This window comes from Spea bombifrons, chromosome 1, assembly GCF_027358695.1.
Source record: "Spea bombifrons isolate aSpeBom1 chromosome 1, aSpeBom1.2.pri, whole genome shotgun sequence".
Classification (NCBI taxonomy): domain Eukaryota; kingdom Metazoa; phylum Chordata; class Amphibia; order Anura; family Pelobatidae; genus Spea; species Spea bombifrons.
In genome coordinates this window covers 69,834,663-69,859,328 of record NC_071087.1, presented here as the reverse complement: position 1 = coordinate 69,859,328, position 24,666 = coordinate 69,834,663, and the positions used below count along the sequence as shown (strand labels likewise).

The 24,666-nt window shown below is 45.3% G+C and overlaps 1 long non-coding RNA gene across 1 annotated transcript in view; it reads left to right on the top strand.

The window, feature by feature from the left end:
* Positions 1-292: 292 nt before the first annotated feature.
* The window catches only part of LOC128491130 (uncharacterized), a 48,316-nt gene continuing 23,942 nt past the window's right edge, over positions 293-24,666 (top strand). The window contains exon 1 of the long non-coding RNA XR_008354010.1: positions 293-366. This is a non-coding gene — a long non-coding RNA (uncharacterized LOC128491130). The remainder of the gene's footprint in view (positions 367-24,666) is intronic.

Below are 24,666 nucleotides of genomic sequence, written 5' to 3'. Positions count from 1 at the left end.
AACCAAACCATTGCCATGGGCAAAGCTGTGCCATGGGCTCCTGGAGGGGACTGAGTGCCAGCCTCCTTCCTACAGACTATGGGCCCTGGTAACGAGTGCCACGTTATCCAAATCATAAGAGACTGTAAAGCTCTCGGAAACAGATTTGGTTCCTGAATTTTGGGACTGACAGTTCCAAGAGTCACCCTACTCCTCAGTTTATGTTATCCAGTGACATGAAGCCCTTTTGTGTGTTATTAATAAAAATGTATTTTATCATTGACTAATTTCCTAACCGTTTACACACAGCACACTAAGGTCTGGGAGATAATCTAATCAAGACAATGTGTATTCCTTATTTTACTGGTGTCTGTGTCCTTTTGTATTGTTAATCCCTTTACTGGCCCTGTTGTCTCTGGGATGCAGATCAAGGGGTCGGTTTGTATCCCAGTATCTTGTTTTATGTTAGTGTTTTTTGCTGGAAATATCCAGCCGTCTATGTCCAAAGTAAATCAGTTCTCCTCTTGTTGTACCTAAAGACTACTCCCACCTGGTTATCTGGGTACTGGATAGCGATATCCCTTTACTTTGCTTGGGGATATTGCCTATGGATTGACAGTGGCGTCGGCAGGGGGGGGCCAGAGGGGGCCATGGCCCCCCCTACATTATGCTGTGCCCCCCAGTGTGCCCCCCCAATTGAAATGCGATGCCGCTTTGACCCGGCCCACCGCCGGGAGACCGGGACATTTCCCGGTGTGCCGGCAGATTGAGCTGAAATTGCAGCCGATGCGGCTGACAGTTTCAAAGCGGTTTTAAAACCGAAGCGGTTTTAAAACCGCTTCGGTTTTACAGCCGCTTTGAAACTGTCAGCCGCATCGGCTGCAATTTCAGCTCAGACAGTTTCAAAGCGGTTGTAAAACCGAAGCGGTTGTAAAACCGAAGCGGTTTTAAAACCGAAGCGGTTTTACAGCCGCTTTGAAACTGTCTGAGCTGAAATTGCAGCCGATGCGGCTGACAGTTTCAAAGCGGTTTTAAAACCGCTTCGGTTTTAAAACCGCTTCGGTTTTAAAACCGCTTTGAAACTGTCAGCAGCCGGCCGTTTAATGGCTTGCCAATCGCTGAGGCTCTTCGTCCCGCCCCTTTGAAGATGCACCGTGATGCTCAAGGGGGCGGGCACTTTCGGAACAGATGCTCTATGACAGGGAGCACGCGGTAGGAAAGCAAGAGCAGCGGTGTTAAGGCGGAAAAACGAAGACTTCAAAAAAGTAATTATTTCATTTTAAAAAAATAGTTGAGGGTCTTCAAATGTCATTTGAAATTAAAAGGAGAACCCCCATTAAATATGTTTGGGTTAAAAATGCCATTATTTAATATTTGTGTTATTTGCTCTAAGTCTAAGAGCAAGGAGCAGTGCACTAGAGCAAGTACACCAGATCTCACTGGAGGTGGCACATTAACAAGGGGGGGGGCTGCCTTGGGAAAATAAAATACATAAAGATGGTGGCTGGCAGGCTGGGGACATAATTACACATCAGGGGGGGTTAATACACATTTGTATGGGGGCCATTATAATAACCATTACAAGGGGTTGGTGCATCAATACACAAGGGAGGGGGGCAGGCTTGGGGCATCAAATAAATCAATACACAAGGGAGGGGGGCTGGCTGGGGGCATCAAATAAATCAATACACAAGGGAGGGGGGCTGGCTGGGGGCATCAAATAAATCAATATACAAGGGTGTATAGCAAAAATGCACAAAGGAGGGTGGCTGGGGGGGCACAAATACACAAGGGGCAATACACACAAACAGAGCAATGTGGAAAGCATTTTTATACTAGTAGTAGTATATACTTAATAATATTAGTAGGTTATCCCATCCTGATGTGGGGGTCCATGTGGCAGCAGAGCCTGCCCTGGGGTATGTATTTGGGTGTCAGTGTGGGAGACCCTGTCCTGATATGTGTTTGGTCATCTGTTTCCTGGCACTTTACTTGCTGTAGAGGGTTAAATAGAACTTTGTAATTTGTATTTATCCAGATTTTGTGGTCACTTCAGAGGACAAAACTTTCTAGGCCTAGAAATCAGTGAGAGGAAAAGTAAAGGTTTTGTGTAATTTACTCTTATTTCAGTCTGAATATATTATTAAAAGGAAACGTAGATGTTGGTTCAGAGTTTGTGAAACTCAGTTCTTGATTTCATTATACAGGACACTATTCCCCTTTGGTTTCACGGCCTTCACAGACCAAGTGCTACTCAGCTTAGTTATATGCAGCTGCATGCATTGTGTTATCTGTGATGAGGTGTTCATTTGTTCATTTGGTGACGCAGTGCTAAGATGGTTGTGATGCATTAATGCATTAATATTGTTAAGAATAATGCTATCACTGTTTTGTTGCGCTGAATAAAACTGGACTTTTTCATCTAAAATTTTTTGCAGTAGCAAATGTTTGATTCCATTATGTCTAATCTTAATTTATTTGGGCCTTTTAACTTTTTTGATTTCTGGGATTTTAATAATGTGATAAAAATGATTTATAGTTGTTTGGATGTCAAATAGTGTGTATAATTCTGTTGATCTGTATCTGCTATGTTTCCATACATTATTTATGTATACATGCAAATACAGGGTTTTTTTTGTCTAATTCAGTTGCATGTGTTGTTTCCATGTGTTGTTTATTTGATCTATACCTGAACTACAGGGAGTAAGTAAAAGAGCGGTATGTTTTAGTGAATGAGGGGACAAAGGGACTCTGGGGATGATTACAGGAGAGAGGACCTCTCACTGTCACGGTGCAGGACTGACTCTCACTGTCTTCTCCCGATCTGCAGTCAGTGTGGCAAATATATTTTTTTCGGTGTGGTAGCGGAGGGAGTGATTGCATGCAAGGGAGCGCTGAGCAGGACCCAAGGAAATGCTTGGGTAGGGTCCAATTTTTTCACTATAAAATATATTGGCAACAGGGTCTAATGTTTATATATATGTATATATATGTATTGGCAGCAGGGGCTAATATTTATTTATATATTGGCAGCAGGGGCTAATATTTATTTATATATTGGCAGCAGGGGCTAATATTAATATATATCGGAAGCCGGGACTAATAATATATACCGGCAGCAGGGTCTAATATTAATATATATCAGCAGCAGGAGCTAATATTAATATATATCGGAAGCAGGGGGTAATAAGTGCATATTATGTAGTTAAAAACGCTTGTCTAACGTGTATATATATATATATATATATAGTGTATATGTACCATTTTATAATTGGCCCCCCTACTTAGGTCCCTGGCCCCCCATGTGCCCCCCCTAAATATGAAAGCTGGAGACGCCACTGTGGATTGAGGGGAATTATTGCCTTGAAGGGAGAAGTCGCTCTTGGTGGAGAGGGACAACCTGAGGTCCCTGGTCGGTCAATCACAGGGATAGTGCGCAGGTAACTATATTTTTGGTGTTTATGCTATGTATTTTGGGCTGATGAATACTATAGCCGTTGCTGCCGCCCAAGAGTGATGGGCGTTTGAGCGCAGGGCTTTCTTCTGTGTGTTTTGTATTACAATAAAGTAACAGCTAAGCATAATAATTTTAATAATACTTTTTTTCATTTCTTGATTAATTACTAAATAATTCACTAACTTACTTCTTGGTTTGACTGACTGTCCTGAATAATTCTAAAAAACAAAACAAACAAACAAACAAACAAACAGGGAAGCTAGGCACTGTGTGGCAAACTGTCAGCTTAACAGCACTAGCACAAGAATACACAGCCAAAAAAGTCCTCTTAAATTAGACACTGTGAGAAATGGCAGGCTCACCAAGTCTCACACAGAAGACTCTAAATGCTCAGTTCTCAGTTATGTGACACCAGTCACTCAATGTTCCTTTTCTTAGTGCAGGCATAATGGTGAGATTCTCCTCTTCTTATTGTAGTCAAAATGGCGGCCGTGCCGACTGAACGAATGGACGGAGAATTTTGTATTGCACGCATTCTTCAAGACACACTCTCAATAGGGTGAGAACCTACTCTCACCTCCTACATATGCTTGCACATATGTGAGGTTGTTGGCTCCTCATTTGTCTGGTTGCAGCTTGCTGTCCAGGAGTTAATTGGGAGGACTTTTAATTTCACCTCCCCCAACACATTAATAAGGTTTTGGTAGCAGTATAAACAGCTTTGTGGGCCCACTATGTAGGAGGTGAGAGTAGGTTCTCACCCTATTGAGAGTGTGCCTTGACGTGGCGGGTGAGCTTAATTATGCTTTGGCCAATTCATATAACCAAAACCTCTCATTTATATTATGTTTATATATTTGTTGCCAACTTTATTAGGGTGAGAAGCGCAGACAGTTTGTATTTTATATTTATTACCCAACAGGAAGTGAGAAGTGTACCTTTCTAATATTTGTTTGAAGATACTCCATTTTTCCTCTGTGTTTTTATCACTAAAGAGTTTATGCCAGTCAATATGTTATAAAGCTGCCCTTATCTTATTGAAATTGGCCTTTTTAAAATGAAATGTTTTAGTATTCCCCATGTGCAATTTCTTTTTTGAGTTTATTTCAAAAGACACCATATTGTGGTCACTATTACCCAAGTGCTCCCCCATGTTTGACAGTAGATCAACATTGTTTTGGACTCAAAGGTCGGGGGTCGTCTTATAGGCCGGGTATACCGTATTTGCTCGATTATAAGACGACCCCCCAAAATCTAAATATTAATTTAGGAAAAAACAAAAAGCCTGAATATAAGACTACCCTATAGGAAAAAAAGTTTTACTAGTAAATATTAATTCATGTAAACAATTTTTTCATATTTAATAAAAGCTATGATTGAGAAAAATATATTTTTTTTTATTTCCTTTTATTTGCCAACCTGCCCCCCCCAGTTATGCACATCTGCCCCAAGGTTGCCACTCTGCCCCCAGAAATGCCTTAATCCCCCTTTATTTGCCACTCTGCCCCATGATGTGCCTTTTAACCCTCTATATGCCAACAGCAATCAAACTCCTATCAAGCCAAGGCAGCCAGTACATGCTGGAACCTGGGGATGATAGGAGTTTGAGTACAGCCTCCCTATGCCATGCTACCCCCCCTTACACATTCATGCTATCACACACACTCATTCACAAACATTTAAATACTCATTCATTCCATTAATCACACATACACACACGCTCAAACCCCCCACCCCCTTACTTGAACTGCGAGCAACTTCTCTGGCCCCGCCCCCAGAGGAAGGAGGGGGAGGCAGAATTATGTGACACTCTGCTAGCTTCCTGCTGCTAATAGAAGAGACGCTGCTCGGGACCAAAGCACCGGTAAGCAGCCTGGCCCCAGCAGACATTTTTTTGAGGTCTAATTAGAAGACGACCTCGATTATAAGACGAGGGGTATTTTTCAGAGCATTTGCTCTGAAAAAAACCTCGTCTTATAATCGAGCATATACGGTACTTACTTACCGAGCTGGACTGGAGAATCACGAATCTCTAGGGGAGGGGCAAGCGGAGAAGCCGCCTCCCCTGGGCCAGTCTTCAGGGCCGTGCCGAGGTAGGTGCAAGATCGTGATCTCCCCAACTGGTTGGGGAGATCATGACCTCCCTCTAACTAGCCCAACAGGGAGCTCGAGGTCTGGCAGGGTTAGGATACAGATCCCCCGCAGCGGTGCAGGGGACCGTCATCCTACTCTGCGATACGCTCAGACAGCCTCCCCTGCCTGCACTTTCCATGGGGGGAGGTTGTCTAAGCGCATCGCAGAGACTCGGTTCTCCGGGAGTCTGCACTGGTAAGTCTAGGGGAGGGGGGCACATCTCGGGGGGGACACAGAGTGGCAGCATATCTCGGGGGGGACACAGAGTGGCAGCATATCTCCGGGGGAGGACACAGAGTGGCAGCATATCTCGGGGGGGGGGACACAGAGTGGCAGCATATCTCGGGGGGGACACAGAGTGGCAGCATATCTCGGGGGGGGACACAGAGTGGCAGCATATCTCAGGGGGGACAGAGTGGCAGCATATCTTGGGGGGGACAGAGTGGCAGCATATCTCGGGGGGGACACACACAGAATGGCAGCATATCTGGGGGGGACACAGAGTGGCAGCATATCTCGGGGGGGGGTACACACAGAGTGGCAGTGTGTGTAAAGGCAGGGGTGTGTGGTGAGGGCAGTGTATAAATGTGTATGTATGTATGGACAGGCGTATGTTAAGGGCAGTGTATGTGTATATGTGTGTTTGTAAGCTGGTGTGTACGTATGTTAGGGAGAGCTGACCCACCCAATCCAAGCAGGCTTTGTATACAACAAACAGCCAATCACTGGTAAGGTACAGTGCTTGCCGTGATTGGCTGGTTGTTGTAGAGGGGTAGTCTTATACGGCGAGTATAGCCCAAACTCTATATTTTAACTGCAAAAGTTAGGGGTCGTCTTATACGCCCAGTCGTCTTATACGCTGGAAAATACGGAAATAACAAGAAATCTAAAAAACAGTTTGGCAAAAATACGGTTAAAAGTACAAAACAGTACCTTGTCTAATCTCCTTTTCTCTTTTAAACTCCTGTTTTCTTTTTTAACTCCTACTTAAAATTAGACTTGGGCACCAGGGGGCTCTTCGTGTTCGTCTTCGTGCTCGTCTTCGGGGGAAAAAAAACCTTCGTATTCCGCGAATATTCGCCCGTTCCTGTCTTCTCTTCGGGCGAATATTCGCGGACATTCTTCCTGCTCGTTTAATCTTCGTTTCCTTCCCGGTTGCCTAGCAGGGGTTAATACGGGGTTAACAACATGAAGGAACGTGTACGCAACTCTATTGGTCGTTTCGGCAGGCGGCTGGTCTGGCATCAACGAGTGAATTGCAGAACGCACTTCATTCGTTGATGGCAGGCCAGCCCCCTGCCGAAACGACCAATAGAGTTGCACACACGTACTGAGGTGTACTGTACACAAAATGACCTAGAGACAAATGCTCCAAGGAACTTGGCCTCCGTTTATCATACACAATCACACATCCATAGATGTTTAATAAAAGAATAGGGAATAATTTAAGTTTTTAAATTGATTTTGGACCACTTGTAATACATGCCTAACATTTGCTACCTATTTACAATGGCATACTTTGCAACAACCCAACTTTTACTGGACAGGACTGGAAAAAAGCAGGACTGTCCACCAAAATCTTGGGTGTGTTGGCAGGGATGCGGATGGAAAAATGTTGGACAAGAACTAAAAAATAGCTTAGGGTTAAGATTAGTAGCAGTGCACTGCTTTGGTTAAACATGTATTATGTCTAAATAATAATTTAATTTTAATTTTAATGGGTTTTAAAAAAAAATTAGGGGTTTATTTAAATGTATTTTAAAGTTAGATTTATTATTTAGTACTTTATTATATTTATTTAATGTTTATACTAGTGCTACCTACTGAGCTATAACTACCAATGTGTATTTGCATACCTAGTTTAGCTAAATTAGATGGGACAGGACTGGAAAAAAAAGCAGGACTGTCCCTGAAAAAGTGGGGTCTGTTGGCAGGTATGTGGATGGAAAAATGTTATAGTATGAAGTGTGAGTTATAGCGTTAATGCTAGTGAGTGTAGAAATGAAGGCCAGGACAAATAACAAGAGGAAAGGTCCTTGTGATTTGTGCATTGTACGTTGTATGTGTTATGTGTGTTATGTGTGTTGTCACTTGTCACTGTGTTATATGTGTTATGTGCTATGTCACTGTGTTATTTGTGTTATTGTGTGTGTTATGTTTGGTTGGTTGGTTGTGTATCAGAAGGAAAATAATGAAATGGAAATGGAAAAGGAAATGGAAAAGGCGAATGAGTGGGCAATTGGCGACCCACAGTCCTTGGCGTTTGGGAGCGGACTTCCAGAGCTCAGACACAAGGCCCTAGCGTAAGCTGGCTACATTGGCGGAGGTAGCAGGCGTTGCCACACCGCAGCAAGTGCAACCAGGGGGGAGAAACTGCCCTTACCATTAGGGACATTTCAGGCATGACACTAGCCAGGAAGCGAACTGGCAGAGAAGAGACGCTGGCACCACCACCAGCAGCAGCAGCAGAATTGGGAAAGGCGAATGAGTGGGCAATTGGCGACCCGCTCACCTGTTCCACCCCAGAGCAAAGCATCCAAACACTGTCAGTCCTTGGCGTTTGGGAGCAAACTTCCAGAGCTCAGACACAAGGCCCTAGCGTAAGCTGGCTACACCGGCGGAGGTAGCAGGCGTTGCCACACCGCAAACAGACGCAGCCAGGGGGGAGAAACTGCCCTTACCATTAGGGACATTTAAGGCATGACACTAGCCAGGAAGCGAACTGGCAGAGAAGAGACGCTGGCACCACCACCAGCAGCAGCAGCAGCAGCATTGGAAAAGGTGAATGAGTGGGCAATTGAAGACCCGCTCACCTGTTTCACCCCAGGGCAAAGCATCCAAAGACTGTCAGTCCTTGGCGTTTGGGAGCGGACTTCCAGAACTCAGACACAAGGCCCTAGCGTAAGCTGGCTACATTGGCGGAGGTAGCAGGCGTTGCCACACCGCAGCAAGTGCAACCAGGGGGGGAGAAACTACCCTCTCCATTAGGGACATTTCAGGCATGACACTAGCCAGGAAGCAAACTGGCAGAGAAGAGACGCTGGCACCACCACCAGCAGCAGCAGCATTGGAAAAGGTGAATGAGTGGGCAATTGACGACCCGCTCACCTGTTTCACCCCAGGGCAAAGCATCCAAAAACTGTCAGTCCTTGGCGTTTGGAAGCGGACTTCCAGAACTCAGACACAAGGCCCTAGCGTAAGCTGGCTACATTGGCGGAGGTAGCAGGCGTTGCCACACCGCAGCAAGTGCAACCAGGGGGGAGAAACTACCCTCTCCATTAGGGACATTTGAGGCATGATTTCAGCCAGGAAGCGAACTGGCAAAAGATACTGGCACCACCACCAGCAGCAGCGTTGGAAACGGAAAAAGGTGAATGAGTGGGCAATTGACGACCCGCTCACCTGTTTCACCCCAGGGCAAAGCATCCGAAGACTGTTAGTCCTTAGCATTTGGGAGCGGACTTCCAGAACTCAGACACTAGGCCCTAGCGTAAATTGGCTACACCGGCGGAGGTAGCAGGCATTGTCACACCGCAGCAAGTGCAACCAGGGGGAGAAACTACCCTCTCCATTAGGGACATCTGAGGCATGATTTCAGCCAGGAAGCGAACTGGCAAAAGATACTGGCACCACCACCAGCAGCGTTGGAAACGGAAAAAGGTGAATGAGTGGCCAATTGACGACCCGCTCATCTGTTTCACCCCAGGGCAAAGCATGAAAGTCTGTCAGTCCATGGCGTTTGGGAGCGGACTTCCAGAACTCAGACACTAGGCCCTAGCGTAAATTGGCTACACCGGCGGAGGTAGCAGACGTTGCCACACCACAAACACGTGCAACCAGGGGGAGAAACTACCTTAAACATTACAGAGAAAAAAAATTAACTTTCCAAGCTAAGAGCTGGGTAACCCAACTTGGGCAGATTGAATTTAAGGAAGGCAATCTGCTCCATCAGATGAGGTGCCATGCGTGAGCGCTGTGGACTCAGTATGTTTCCAGTCATAGAAAACACGCGCTCACTTTGAACAGTGGTTGGCGGACATGATAGTAGCTGCTGCGCAACCCATGAGAGTGCAGGCCACACACTCTTCTTTTCATCCCAGTAGCTAAGAGGATCAACATTAGGCGCAGAAGGAACTTCACAGAGGTAAAGTTTGACCATTTCAGCAGCACTACTCTCCTTTCTGCTGCTAGCTCTGTCAGATGGTCCAACTATACTCCCAAGTGCCTCTTCCCAAAACGCAGCTGCTCCACTCAGCTGTGTTGTGATGCTTGTGGCACTGCTGCTGATGCTGCTGCTAGGAGTAGCAGACCACATCTTCTCTTCCTCCTCCTGCACCTCTCCCTCCTCGGACAGCATTCCCATTTTACGCTGCCAGTCACGCACCTTGTTGACCAATTGCTCCCGGTAGCTACTGAGAACATTAAATTTCAAAGCTAGCTTTCCCTTAATTCTTGGATCGCAAAGGCACGCTAGCATCATTTCGGGACTCTCTTCCATTCGTTTGCAAAGGTGTACTTTTAGCAGATCCTTCAGCTTCCTGACTATGGCTGCTACGTCAGGATGTAGAGTGCCACCTTGAACAGCCTCACGGTTTCCAAGGAACACATCCATCTTGCTGCCTAGATGGGAGAACACTGGGATTACCTGGGCCAGACTGGCAGTGTTTGAGCTTAAATTTTCTGTGGCATCCCTGAATGGTTTAAGGACTGCCACTAGCTGGGCGATCACTGTCCAATCCTCCCTATTCAATAGAGAGGTAATCCCAATATTGTGCTCGGAGGCAAGATTATGGATTGCCCTCTGCTGCTCCAAAATCCTCTCCAGCATGTCTAACGTGGAGTTCCACTGTGTACTGACATCCTGACGTAGGCAGTGTACGGGAAGACCTGACCTCTCTTGTTCTTCCCTCAAAAGTTGACTAGCCTTAACACTATGGTGAAAGTGCCCAGCGATCTTTCTGCAGCGGGACAGAACTACTGCTGCCACATTAGTTCCTTCTGACATTGCTGCCTTCACTACAAGATGGATGATGTGGGCTGCACAGCGCACACCAACAATATGACCATCCCGCAGCGCTTTCACCATATTGGCACCTCCGCCAGTTACCACAAAACCAATTTCAACATTGGTGCCCGCCTCTGCTCCCACCCAAAGGCTAAACATTTTCCTCATTGCATGCAGAATATTTTGGGAAGTGTGCTTTTCATCCATCACTTCTGCATGGAGAAGGAAAGATTGGTAGCCTGCTGCAGCAGCTTCCTTAGACACACCGGGCTGCCACCAGTGTGCTGTCAAAGAAAGAAAGGCATGCTGGCCGCTAGGTGCACTCCACAAAACTGTAGTGAAATGAACAGACTGACCAGCAGCCTTGGAAAGCTCCTCTTTCACTGCTGCAACACAGGACCGATACAATGAGGGGACAATGTTCCTGCTGAAAGTGGAACGTGACGGAACTGTATATTGTGCCGCCATCAATTGTTTGAAAGGCTCCCCTTCGATCATAGAGAAGGATGCCCCTCCAACAGCAATGAACTGACCGATCAGTCGCGTTACTTTATTGGCCTGCTGTTTGGGCATTGACCTTTTGGATTGGAATGCCACAAATTGTTCCAGGGTGGGCTGGACATGCAGTGCTCCAACCTGCCTTGGTCTCTGGCTGCCAGCACTAGCTGCTGCTGCTATTGGCTCAGAAGAAGAAGCTGTTGGGGGTTTTCCACGGCCACCAGCTATGCTGCCTGCACTAAGTTTTACTTCTGCATCTTTCCCCAATAGCACAGCGTTGTGTTGAGTGCTGAGGTGATGCCTCATGCTAGCACTGGTAAAATGGCCAGACACTTTCCCTCTGCTTATTAGCTTCCCACATTGTTTGCACTTTCCATAGCGCCCTTCTTCAACATTTTCAAAGTGCTCCCAAATTGGGGCGCGCATAGCCTTGGAGTATGCCTTGGGTGCTGCTCCTACTGCTCGGGGTGGATGAACAGAGGCAGAACTAGTGGTGGTGGGACTGGTGGTAACAGTACTGGCCATAGTGGGACTGCTAATTGCTTTAGATTTGCTAGGTTTTGCTGCTGCTGCTGGTGGTGGTGGTGATGGTGATGATCGTAGCGGAGAAGGTGGAGGCTCAGGGGAAAATTGTGCACTAGTCATTTGGACACTGCTCCCTGAGGAATCTGATTCCTGACAACTTATCTCCTCTACTTCCTCTGGTTCATAGTCTAGCTCTTCATTAGCTAGATCGAATGGAATTCCTGCTAGGCTGGAGCTAAGACTGATATCGTCGTGAGACTCGTGACTAGTAGTAGTGCGAGCAGGAAGAATAGACTCTGCACTTGGCCTCTCAGTCTCAGGCTCCTCTGCTACCTCGCTAGGTGGAGTTCCACTATGTGTAGCCCTCTCTCTAACTGTCTTTACAAAAATTTTGTAAGGACTTGGTGGCTTGCTAGAGGTACTAGGAGGACATGGCGTGGCGGTACCAGTGGGAACAGTAGGCGCAGCACTAGTGGTGGTAGAGGCGTTAGAGGTGGGGTGGTGGTGGTTTTCCCTACAAAGGAATGAGATCGCTTTGGTTTGGGACCCCTCTGAGTCTTGCTGCTAATTTGGCTCTGCTTGGTACCTTGCTTGCTGCTTGTGGATGGGGAAGATGCTGCTTGGGGCAAAAGGCACTTCTTTTTAGTCACTGGGCTGGTACTACTTGTGCTACCCTTTAACTTTGAACGTGCTTCTGGTGCTTTAGGCTTTCCGTAAAAAACCATAGAGCTTGTGGGCCTAGCCGCACTACTACTGCCTGCTTTTGGTGCCTTTCCTTTACTTGATGATCCTTCAAGCAATGCTTCCCCAAATGATAAGCGAGAGCTTGGCCTACTTGGCCGACTAGACTGACGCAAAGGCTGCATCTTAAAACTGGTGATGGTGCTGGTGGTGGTGCTGCTGGTGGTGGTGGTGGTAGATGGAGCTTGTCCCTCCTTAGTCCCAAAAGGAGGATCCATTTCAAATTTTGTGTTGTGTGTGTAGTGTAGTGTAGTGTTTAAAAAACTATAAAGAAAAAAAAAAAAAGGAAAAACGAATTAAAGACAAAAAAAATTAGAGGAAGTTCTCTTCAGTGCTACTGCTTAAAAAGTAAAACTATGCACTACTGCACTGTGCTGTTGTGTGCAATCTGCCAAAGTGCTAAAGTTATTTAAATTATTAACTCAAGATTAACTATTTAATAACTAGCAGTATTTTATTTTTAATTTGAATTTACACGGGCCTAAGAGCTTAGCCTACTACTATGCTAGCCTAAAGCTATATTTCCTTACTATAAGTCTACCTCTAGGCAGACTCTCTCAAACCCACTAAGCTAAAGTGAGGTTAAATCAGATTCAGTATATGATTTATTAATTAATATTAAGTTATATAATATTAATAGATTAGAAATATTTTACTTATATATTATGTATTATAGATAGAAGAATATAGATTATGAATTAGAATTTAGAATTACTTAGATTATAGATTATGAATTAGAATTTATATTGTTATACATTATTTATAATATATTATAGATTAAGATTAAAGAAGATTAGAATTATTTTAGTACTACAGCTAGTAGTTTGAAGCTTTGTTTAGTACAGCTCGTCACAGTCAATTTTTCTTGAAAAGAATTAGAAATAAAATAAAATGTCACAGCAAAACAGTTAGCTTCACTGCTTGCGGAACAAAAACACACAGCACTTATGCGGCTGCACTCACTACCCCAACAAGTTCACTTCACTGATGGACTGAGGTGAGCAAAACACTAAGGGTACTTTTAATAAAATTGAAATAAAATGTAAAATAAATGAGAAAATCTTTGCAAAACAGTTAACGTCACTGCTTGCTGATCAAAAAAAACACAGCACTTATGCGGCTGCACTCACTAGCCCAACAAGTTCACTTCACTGATGGACTGAGGTGAGCAAAACAAATGAAATAAAATGAAAGATTAATTAAGAAAAATTGACTTGGTCTCTTACTGTTGCCAAAACAAAGCACAAACTATAGAGCTGCAGCACCAGTACTAATAAGATTAGCTGAACTATACGCTAGTAGTAATTAATTAATATTACTTTTATTTATAGCTAATTTAATTAACTATTAAGATAAGAAAGAATTATAGACGCGCCAGGGCTGTCCGCTATCCCCTCTCCTGTTCCTCCTGGCGGTTGAACCTCTTGCTGAGGCGGTCCGTTCACACTCGGAGATTAAGGGCATTGACATTGCGGGTCGCTCCCATGTGATTTCGTTGTTTGCCGATGACATCCTTGTGACGCTCTCTGACCCGACCAGGTCTCTCCCTGCTCTGTTGTCCCTTCTTGAGCACTTTCATTACCTTTCTAATTATAAGATCAACTTGTCAAAGTCCGAGGTGACAGGGTTTCACCTTCCACCAGACGTCTCCCATCATATCCGCACAACAATGCCCTTCCGTTGGAAGGAGGATTATATCAAGTATCTTGGTGTCCTGATTCCCTCGGACTTGTCAAAAATTAAGGCCCTGAATTTCGACCCCATTTTAGCTACCCTCCATACTGACCTGGCCAGGTGGGCATTCCCTCATGTATCCTGGTTTGGTAGGGTTAGTGTTCTTAAAATGAACATCCTCCCTCGCTTCCTCTATCTTTTTCAGACGCTGCCCATCTTTCTCCCCTGCTCCTATTTCCGTAGATGCCACAGTGCCTTTCTCCGCTACATCTGGAAGGGTAAGCCCTCCCGACTCTCCTTCTCTTACCTGACACGGCCAAAGGCGTCCGGGGGGTTGGGTCTTCCCAACCTGGAGTTGTACTGGAGGGCTGCTCATCTTCGACGCGTAGTCGAGTGGACGGTCGGCTCTGACCGACCCTGGCTGCAAGTTGAAACTGCGGCTCTCTCTTGTCCCCTCGCGGTTCTAACTTGGATCGCTCATCCAATGCGTTGTCTCACTCAGGCGCCCCACCCATTAATTACGCCCACCCTTAAATCATTTAAGGGGGCTGTGTGTGCTGGAGGTATCTCGTCGGATCCCTCCCCCTTGTTTCCGATTTCGGGGCATCCCGATTTCACGCCGGGAGGAGTGGCCAGTCGTATGTCGTCCCTTCATCCGCTCTCTGTCCTTAGGGTATGCCATGTGTCTCAAGGAACCACCTCTCGGCCGCTGGCAGAGTTGACGGGCCTCACGACCAACCCTTTTCCGGTTGTCTTTCTCTATCACCAGATTAAACATTTCCTCACTTCCTCCGGTGCTCATGCTGGTGGGGCTCGTGCCCCCACCGCGTTTGAACGATTGTGTCTGGCGGATAGGGTGCCTTCGCACCTTCTCTCTGCCCTCTATGCCATGCAGCTCGCACCGGTGAAGCTCACCAAGCCGTATTATTTTAGTCTCTGGGAGGGGGACCTTGGGATCTCTTTCTCCCTCGAGGAGTGGGAAAGGATGCTTCGGATTGTTCACGAGGGAACGGTGTCCAGCAGAGTTCAGGAAACCCTTTTTAAAATTGTTACCCGATGGTATAAAATTCTGATTGACCTTCACAGATTCCTCCCCCAAATTCCCTCCACGTGCTGGTGCTGTAACGAAGCCCCAGGTTCCCTTTACAATATCTGGTGGTCGTGTTCGGCAATTCAGCCTTTTGGGATAAAGTGGCCTCAGTCATTCGTAGGGTAGCGGATCCGACCTTTGTAGCGACACCAGCTTCCGTCCTATTGCACCATACCACCGTCCCGTACAGGTCCTATAAGGGTTCCCTCAAATTTCACCTAATTAATGCGGCCCTCACCGCCCTTCCTAGATCCTGGAAGTCTACCAGCCCACCTTCTATGTCTACCTGGTTTCGACGGGTTGAATTCGTCTATCAGATGGAGGTCCTCACGGGGGCAGCCAGGGGCCAGGAACACTCGATCGAACTCCAGTGGTATAACTGACACACGTATGTCTCCTCCCTTACCGATTGCCCTGACTCTTTGGGGCCTTGAGCTACTACAAACTTTTCTCCCTCACCTAGGGTCTCTTCTTTCAGTCCATTTTATTTCATTTTGTTTTGTTTACATTGTTCTTCATATTCACGTTATGTTTATATCCACATGATATGCCTTTGTACCTTCTTTCCCTTGGGCCTGAGGCACCTTGGTGTTCCGGCCTGGCCTCTTTGTTATGCTCCACAAGTAGGTACCCTCCAGGCACGTTCGCGGTGGTTGTTATTATTAGTGGTGATCCGCTTTTACCCACTGTTTATCTGATGCGACTGTCATGTAGCACATATATCTGTAGTTCTACTGTGGAACATATTTTTATATGTCGGAGGTTTCAGACTCTCATCCTGTGTTGTGTGGGAGTTGATTTACCTCTTAACACTTACCGAGTACATTGTACACTCAGACTGTATTGTGCTAATGCTTTGATTTTGTGCTGTGTCATATCTTACTTGCAATAAACGGTGAATTGATAAAAAAAAAAAGAAAGAATTATAGAATTATTGATATTACTGATTTTAGATTAGACACTAGTAGATGTCTTGAATGTCTACAGTACACTCTACACTAGTATACTATTACTAACTATAACTGACAAATATATATATAATTTTAAAATGAATTCAATTATTATATTAATTAATATTACTGATTTTAAATTAGACACTAGTAGATGAATGTCTACAGTACACTCTACACTAGTATACTATAGTATATATATATGACTGACAAATATATATATATAATATTATAATGAACTATTAAATTATAGATTCTATTAAATTATTATTTATAAATTCTATTTAATTTTTTTTAGCAGGACAGGCAATAGGCACTAGTGCCAGCCCAGGGCAAGGGCACCCCAGTGCCACTGAGGCACTGGGTGCACTGTCAACTCAACAGCACTTACACTACAGTTGATGACAAATTAAAAAAAAAAAAATTAAATTAATCAAATTATTATTATTAATTATATTAAGTAGCACTGAAGTGAGGATGAAGTACACTGTGAGAAATGGCAGGCTAAGGCTTACCAGTCTCACACAGAACAGAACAATCTCTCTGTAACGCTCAGATGCAGCACAGCAGTGTTGCCAAAGCAGTCACAGCAAAAAATGAATGGATCTCTCAGGCAAGCTCTGGTCTTATAAAGGCGCCTTCAGAATTCAAAAAACAGCAGCACAGGCATTGGACGAGACCCTTAGCGTGACGTCACAAGAGTGAGCTGATTGGACAGACGAGATCAGCTCACTCCTGTTTGAAATTGAAAAAGTCCATTCAAGGTGGCACTCTACATCCTGACGTAGCAGCCATAGTCAGGAAGCTGAAGGATCTGCTAAAAGTACACCTTCGCAAACGCATGGAAGAGAGTCCCGAAATGATGATAGCATGCCTTTGTGATCCAAGAATTAAGGGAAAGCTAGCTTTGAAATTCAATGTTCTCAGTAGCTACCGGGAGCAATTGGTCAACAAGGTGCGTGACTGGCAGCGTAAAATGGGAATGCTGTCCGAGGAGGGAGAGGTGCAGGAGGAGGAAGAGATTATGTGGTCTGCTACTCCTAGCAGCAGCATCGGCAGCAGTGCCACAAGCATCACAACACAGCTGAGTGGAGCAGCTGCGTTTTGGGAAGAGGCACTTGGGAGTATAGTTGGACCATCTGACAGAGCTAGCAGCAGAAAGGAGAGTAGTGCTGCTGAAATGGTCAAACTTTACCTCTGTGAAGTTCCTTCTGCACCTAATGTTGATCCTCTTAGCTACTAGGATGAGAAGAAGAGTGTGTGGCCTGCACTCTCATGGGTTGCGCAGCAGTCTGCCAACCACCGTTCAAAGTTAGCGCGTGTTTTCTATGACTGGAAACATACTGAGTCCACAGTGCTCACGCATGGCACCTCATCTGATAGAGCAGATTGCCTTTCTTAAATTCAATCTGCCCAAGTTGGGCTACCCAGCTCTTAGCATGGAAAGTTCATTTTTTTCTCTAATGTTTAAGGTAGTTTCTCCCCCTGGTTGCACGTGTTTGTGGTGTGGCAACATCTGCTACTTCCGCCGGTGTAGCCAATTTACGTTAGGGCCCAGTGTCTGAGTTCTGGAAGTCCGCTCCCAAACGCAATGGACTGACAGACTTTAATGCTTTGCCCTGGGGTGAAACAGGTGAGAGGGTCGTCAATTACACACTCATTCGCCTTTCCCAATGCTGCTGCTGCTGGTTGTGGTGCCAGCGTCTTTTCTCTGCCAGTTCCCTTCCTGGCTAGTGTCATGCCTCAAATGTCCAAAATGTTCAAGGTAGTTTCTCCCCCTGGCTGCGTCTGTTTGTGGTGTGGCAACGTCTGCTACCTCCGCCGGTGTAGCCAATTTACGTTAGGGTCCAGTGTCTGAGTTCTGGAAGTCCGCTCCCAAACGCCATGGACTGACAGACTTTCATGCTTTGCCCTGGGGTAAAACAGGTGAGCGGGTCATCAATTGCCCATTCATTCAACTTTCCCAATGCTGCTGGTGGTGGTGCCAGCGTCTCTTCTCTGCCAGTTCGCTTCCTGGCTAGTGTCATGCCTTAAATGTCCCTAATGGTAAGGGCAGTTTCTCCCCCCTGGCTGCGTCTGTTTGCGGTGTGGCAACGCCTGCTACCTCCGCCGGTGTAGCCAGCTTACGCTAGGGCCTTGTGTCTGAGTTCTGGAAGTCCGTTCCCAAATGCCAAGGACTGACAGTGTTTGGATGCTTTGCTCTGGGGTGGAACAGGTGAGCGGGTCGCCAATAGAGTCGCACACACGTACCTTCACGGCGCGAACGCATCTGCTGCTGCTGCTGCTCCGATATGTTCTTAACCCCGTATTAACCCCTGCTACGCAGCCGGGAGGAAACGAAGATGAAACGAGCACGAAGAATGGCCACGAATATTCGCCCGAAAAAAGACAGGAACGGGCGAATATTCGCGGAATACGAAGTTTTTTTTTTCTCCGAAGACAAGTACGAAGACGAACACGAAGAGCCCCCTGGTGCCCAAGTCTAGTCTCTAGTTGTTATACTGCTAAGGCATGAGAGGGGAAGGTAATTTTTACAGGGACCAGGAGTCGCAAGTTTCTGGAGAGTAAAAAAACGTAAATATTTATAACATCCATTGCACCTGTTTGTTTGTTTTTTACAGCACAACACTTTTGGCTCGTGAAATTGACACTCTGCCATCCAATTTGGTGGGGATTGTTAGTGCACTTTTAGATGAAATTAACCCCTTGATGACAATTGAAGGTCCGGGCACGTCACGTAAAAACAGAAGGTTTACGACAATTGACATGCCAGGACCGCCATGTCTTCAAACGGGTGAAGAAAGCGATCTACGTTTGCTTTCTGCACCCAAACGGTGTTGCTGTAATGCCTCGATGTTGAGGCATTCAGCAATACGGAGATCGCCATCAGAGGCTATGTCTGGCCCCTCCCCAGGGCGTCAACATCTGCCATATATCAACGATCGCCTCCTAAACTTCAATGGTGTCACCGAAATGCTTCGATAGGGAGGCATTCAGCGACACCAAACACCGTTGAAGAGAGAACTCTGGTTGAAAACAGGTACTGCATTCAACCATGCAAGTCAATGGACCCCAGCTTTCTAATCACGATGTGATTACTAAAATAAATGTTACAAAAAATGGTAACAATGTAAGAATAATATCCCACTGATGTTATCAGGGGAACCTTCCAGTTCCAAAAAATTTTTAACAAATAAAAATAAAATATATAAATATTTTTATGAGCAACTCCTAAAATAAGCGCTTTAGATTTCTCTTATGGAACAAGTTAAAATACTGGCATGTTAAATGCCCATGGGGTGTCTACTTTTAAAAAACGAATGATTTGATGGGGTAAATAGAATTGGCTGGGTTCAACAATGTCCCAATTAACACACGGGAAAGGATGACCACATGTATAATTTCCAATTTGAAAAATGCACACGTCCCAAATGTGACTTTTTACCAGGGCCGGACTGGGAATGAAAAGCAGCTCTGGAAACATTTGGCGACTGGCCCCATATAGTTTATCTCGCGGTCGAGCTCTTATACCAGGGCTTGACAAATTTGTTGTGAATCTAGGCGCCAGGTAAAAAAGTTAGGAGCCAGGATTTTTTTAAACTAACAGTTGGTCAGGAGTGATCTGATCATCATCAGCCCACTTACTAAACTCACAGCGTTTGACCTGGAAGCACCCTGGACTTTCAGGTCAGTGCTGTTTGTTTTTTTTTTAAAATACATTTTTTTCATTTTTTTAACTCTTTCGATGCTGATGTTCCATTGGAGCACAGCATTGACAGATATTTAGTCCCCACAAGCTTGTGGGGACAAATGTTAACCCCTGCAATGCCACAAATGTGTCATACACAATTGTGGCATTGAAGGGGTTAACGCTGCACCGTCGCTCTCATGGAGTGATCAGGCAGCAGGGGGGTGTTGGGGCTGGTCTCCACACTCATGGCGAGACCAAAGAACCCTCTCACCCTGTCCCTGAAGCTGCCTCTGGCAGCTGGGAAGCAATTGCTGGTCTATAGACCAGCCACTGCCAGGGGGGAGTCTATGATGACTGCTGTAGGCTTCTATGCCTACAGGAATCATCAAAGGGCTTGTGGGGGCTCGTTTTTTTGCTGTGCCGGCAGCAGAGCCCCTTACAAAACGGGAGTTAACCCCTAAAACGCCGCTATCGCGGCATTGAAGGGGTTAACACTGCACTGTCGCTCTCAGGGAGCGATCAGGCAGCGGAGGGGGGTGTTGGGGCTGGTCTCCACACTCATGTGGAGACCGAAAAACCCTCTCCCCTGTCCCTGAAGCTGCCTCTGGCAGCTGGGACTCAATTGCTGGTCTATGGACCAGCCATTGCAGAGGGAGTCTCTTTGATGACTGCTGTAAGCTTCCATACCTACAGGAGTTATCAAAGGGCTTGTGAGGGCTCGTTTTTGCTGTTGCTGGTCTGCCTGGGCTTCCAGGCAGACCACCAGCAGCAAAGCCCCCAAAACGGGAATTAACCCCTAAATGCATTGAAGGGGTTAATTTAAAAGCATTGAAGGGGTTAACGCTGCGCTGTCGCTCCCATGGAGCGATCAGGCAGCTGGGGGGTGTTGGGTGAGGTCCCCAGACTTGTGTGGGGACCCAATCAACACACAAACCCCTTCCCTGAGGCTGCCTGTGGCAGCTGAAAACACGAGTGCTGCTTTTCCAGCAACCGCGTTTTCAGCCTACAGGCTCACTCCGTGGGAGTGATCTCAGGCTCGGGGGCGGGCTCGGAGTGGCTGTGCTGTCTGCCCAGACTTCTGGGCAGACAGCAACAGCGCCCCCATGTGGTGACTCAGCCTCTTACATCCACAATTTTTTCTGGATGTAAGAGGCTGACAAAACCTAGGCGCCAGGACAAAATTCTCTGTCGCCATGGCGACCTGGCGCCTGGGATTTGTCGAGCCCTGTCTTATACCCACACGCACCCCTAATACATACCCGAGTCACACTATTTGCCATATAAATAAGTATAAAACATTCTTTTTATCACATTATTTGTATTAAAATGCCAGAAAGCAAAAGTGTTAAAAGGCCCTAATAAATGAAATACATTACACATAATGGAATCAAAACATTTGCTACTGCAAACATTTTTAGATGAAAAAGCTCCATTTTATTCAGTGGAAAAAAACAGTGATCACATTATTCTTCACGATATTCTTGTAAGAAACTTTTGGCTATTAATACCACCACAACTGTTCTAGCTCTGCATCGTCCAATGAATACCTAATCCCAGATACATTATTATTTTTTTTTTTTTAAATGCACACAGTTCATGGCGCACAGTGGTCTGCGGTATGTTTATGTAAAAGGTCCTCTCTTAAGGGGAAGGACTGTGAAACCAAAGGGAATAACGAAATTAGTCCTTACAACTAAATTGGGTTTCACTCTGAAGATCCCAACCACCATTCAAGTTTTTGCGATTAATCCTTTGCAGTGGCGTCTCCAGCTTTCATATTTAGGGGGGGGCACATGGGGGGCCAGGGACGAAAGTAGGGGGGCCAATTATAAAACGGCACATATACACTATATATATATATATACATATATATATATACACATACACACGTTAGACGTGCATTTTTAACTACATAATAGTAAAGACCGTGATTGAAATATGGCAGTTATTTTTCATTCTTTAATATTAGCCCCTGCTGACAATATATATAAATATTAGACCCTGCTGCCGATATATAGAAATATTATACCCTGCTTCCGATATATATTAATATTAGCCCCTGCAGCCAATATATATTAATATTAGACGCTGCTGCCAATATATTAAACACTGCTGTCAATATATAAATAAATATTAGACCCTGCTGCCAATATATAAGTAAGCAGTCAAGTAACAACATTGACATTTTTCTGTTTAGATTATTTAATAATTGCACCATCAATCTAGTATGTTATGCAAATATATTCATGTCATTATGTCATTGTATTCTTTCCTTTAAAGGTTAAATTAGATAAAAAGCAACAAAACTTAAAAGCTTTTTCAATTTCTATGGCAAGAACCTATGAATGACTGTTTTTGTGTCACATGACACAAATTTTACATTATTAAATCAGTATTTTGGTGAAAGGTTTAGACACTTGACGGTGCTAGGAATAATGCTATTATTTATAAGTCGGTAAAAGAACATTTGTGTATTACTTCTTGCTGCTCATTACAAAACCAAGCCACTAACAATTTATATTCTGCAAACATATGGAAAGTATTGGAGTATTTATAGGCAGACATATCCATATTGTAGTGGTGTGTAAATAACATCTGATGAAGATCCATGTTTGGGGAGGAAAGAGAAGGTAGCCTGCACTTTATCTGCAGATACGAATATAGCATTGGTCCCATTTATACTAGCTGTATATAATTTCTGTACCTGTAAAAGTGTGAATAAATGTTTTTTTTTTCTACATTTTATTTACAAAAAAATATATCCATATGGTTTAAAAAAGACATAGGGAAAAAACACAAAAAATGCTCTGGTCCTGTAAAATAAAATAGCCCCGGTCCTTAAGAGGTTAAAATATCTAAAGTAACTGTTGGCTGCTTTTATTTCGAGGTATGCTAAACTTACCTTGGGCTTGTAGAAGTCCAGCGGTGCGATCGCGAAGTCCCTGTCTCCCTGGTTCTGCCGCAGTGTGCGCGGCTTCACTGTTGAGCGCCGCGTATGACATCATATACCGGCGCTCAACTTGAAATGCCGGCACTGCGACCAAGGCAGAGGCCTCGGGGAGAAGAGTGAGAGGCGCGGAACGGTTTCTGAAAACTTATTCCTCAGCGACCGTTCAGCACCTCTCTCTCTCCTCCGCGTCCATTACAAAAAAAAAAAAAAAGACGGCGTTTCAATTGGGGGGGCACACGGGGGGGGCACAGCATGATGTAGGGGGGCTATGGCCCCCTCTGCCGACGCCACTGATCCTTTGTGATAAAATATGCAGATTAAAATAAGAGTTTACTTTTCCTCTGACACCCAGACAGATAGACACACACACACACACACACACACCAGGACAGCCTCTGCCACACTGAAGCACAACACATGTATGTTCTACACTGCTTTGTCATTAATTCCCCCTGTCATTAATCCCCTTGTGTATTGATGCCCCAGCCAGGTCCCCCTTTAGTATTGACTACTCTCTTCCCCTCACAACACAACCTTGTGCATTTGTGCATTTATTCCCCCACACCATTGTGTATTGCCCCCCCAGCATTAATTTATGTGATGCCCCAGCTAACCCCCCCTTGATGCCCCTAACACATTTGTATTGGTTAATGTGAAACACACTTGTCTATTGTTGATGCCCTCCACTGCCATGTGTATTACCCCCAGCCAGCCCCTCCTTTTGTATTACTGTATTTGCCCAATTATAAGACAACCCTGATTATAAGACGACCCCCAGAATCAGAATATTAATTTACAAAAAAATGAAAAAGCCTGAATATAAGGTGACCCTATAGGAAAAAAGTTTTACCAGTAAATGTTAATTCATGTAAACTTTGTAAACTATTTTTTTGAATAAAAGCTATAATTGAGAAAAATATTTTGATTTTATTTCCTTTTGTTTTCCAACCTGCCCCCCCCAGTTATGCACATCTGCCCCCAGGCTTACCACTGTGCCCCATGATATGCCTTTTAACCCTCTAAATGCCACTGTGCCCCATGATATGCCTTTTGACCCCCTATGTGCCACTCTGCCTCCAGAAATGCCTTATACCCCTATATGCCACTCTGGCATTTAGGGGGTTAAAAGGCATATTATAGGGCAGAGTGGCATATAGGGAGGTATAAGGCATTTCAGGAGGCAGAGTGTAGGGTATGCAGTAGACTTGGGCACCAGGGGGCTCTTCGTGTTCGTCTTCGGCAAAAAAAAAAACTTCGTATTCCGCGAATATTCGCCTGGTCCTGTCTTCTCTTCGGGCGAATATTCGCGGACATTCTTCGTGCTCGGGTTTTCTTCGTTTTCCCCGGTTAAGGGGTTAAAACGGAGTTAAAGCCGCTCTGGCGCCAGGAGTTTAAATGTCCGTATGAGCAACTCTATTGGTCGTCAGCAGGGGGCTCGTCTGCCATTGGTTGATGGCAGACGAGCCCCCTGCTGGCGACCAATAGGGTCGCTCGTACAGACTGTTATACTCCTGGTGCCGTAATTGTTCGGCAGATCCCGCTGGTCTCCCTGTTCTATCATTTATTAACTGATAGAACAGGGAGACCAGCGGGATCTGCTGGGTAAGTTGCAGCATTGGGATTTTAAAAGTCTGTACGAGCGACTCTGCTGGTCGCTCGTGCAGACTTTTAAAACCCCAATGCTACAACTTACCCGGCACATCCCACTGGTCTCCCTCCCTGTTCAATTAATTAAATGTCCGTACGAGCGACCAATAAAGTCCCCCGTACGGACATTTAACTATCTGAACAGGGAGGGAGACCAGTGGCATCGGCGTGGTAAGTTGCAGCATTGAGGTTTTAAAACCCCAATGCTGCAACTTGCCCTGCCGATGCCACTGGTCTTTAACTAATTGAACAGGGAGGGAGACCGATGCCACTGGTCTCCCTCCCTGTTCAATTAGTTAGTCCGTGCGGGGTTAAATGTCCGTACG